The sequence below is a fragment of the Chiloscyllium plagiosum genome, unplaced genomic scaffold, assembly GCF_004010195.1.
Source record: "Chiloscyllium plagiosum isolate BGI_BamShark_2017 unplaced genomic scaffold, ASM401019v2 scaf_25986, whole genome shotgun sequence".
NCBI classification, from domain to species: domain Eukaryota; kingdom Metazoa; phylum Chordata; class Chondrichthyes; order Orectolobiformes; family Hemiscylliidae; genus Chiloscyllium; species Chiloscyllium plagiosum.
The window spans coordinates 1-1,035 of NW_025159930.1; the positions used below are offsets into that span (position 1 = coordinate 1).

The window sequence follows — 1,035 nt, forward strand, 5'->3', positions numbered from 1 at the left end:
TGGATAAGATCCCCATCGATTATTTTGGTCAATATTAGCCTCAACAACAACCAATTGTTCTGAACAAAGCTACACCACAAGCAGAGGTTCAAGTCTGATTTTCATCGTTAATTTTCAATTTCAGTTCTTCATGCACAGTTTCTTATGAATGTGGACAGCAGAAGACCGTTAACATTCCATTTCTAATATTTCCAGAAAATTCTACTCCGCTGATATCACCTTGCCTTTTCACATCGCAAGCCAGGAACCTGGATCAGTCGAGTTCCTTTCCACACATGGAGTTGCTTTTTTCTAATTCATTGACCGCTGATATAATAGATCATTGACCTTGAGAGTCAGCTGTAAATTAGGTTCAACTTTCTCAGCTAGACTTTCATCTGATCCTTAAAAAAAATTCATCACCTGCAGGTAAGTGTATTGCATTGCTTCTTGTTTTGCTGAATTCCACCCCCCGAACATCCAAATTTCACGATAGTTCGATAAACGAGTTGAAACTGATTCGTGTTGGAAGTTGGTGGCTTTTTGTGTCTCGACATATAATTTATTCAATTAGATAACTGGGTCAGTCTTGAAATTACTTCGGATTCTTCACAGTTGAAAATTTACTTTCGATTAAATGCAAAGCTCAAGCTCCACGAAATCCAAATCCTGCAAAGGAATTAATGACTTTCAAAAGATTCTACGCTGTGAACAGGATTCGAACCTGCGCAGGGCGACCCCATTGGATTTCAAATCCAACGCCTTAACCTCTCGGCTATCACAGCTGTGGCAAGGTGGCCACTTTTCATAGTAAAACAACTGAATTCATTTGTTGGAAGAACAAATTGTCAAGACCCAAAGATTCCGCCAATCCTTTGCAGAGACCCAGACGAACGTTCCCTTAGCAGATTGACAAGCTTTCACCGCAAACTAGATTCTGACACAGCTGAAGTTGTGGGAATGATTCTTCGTCGAATTATAGAGTCACGGATGTACACCACACGAAGAAAGGATCATTGTCTCACTGCGTCCGATCGATTTTGACTCAAGTTCTCA

General features: G+C 40.4%; 1 non-coding gene across 1 annotated transcript; it reads right to left on the bottom strand.

Moving 5' to 3' along the window:
* Nucleotides 1-682: 682 nt before the first annotated feature.
* trnas-uga lies at nt 683-764 on the bottom strand. Its single transcript has one exon. It is a non-coding gene; the product is annotated as a tRNA-Ser (tRNA).
* Between the last annotated feature and the right edge of the window lie 271 nt (nt 765-1,035).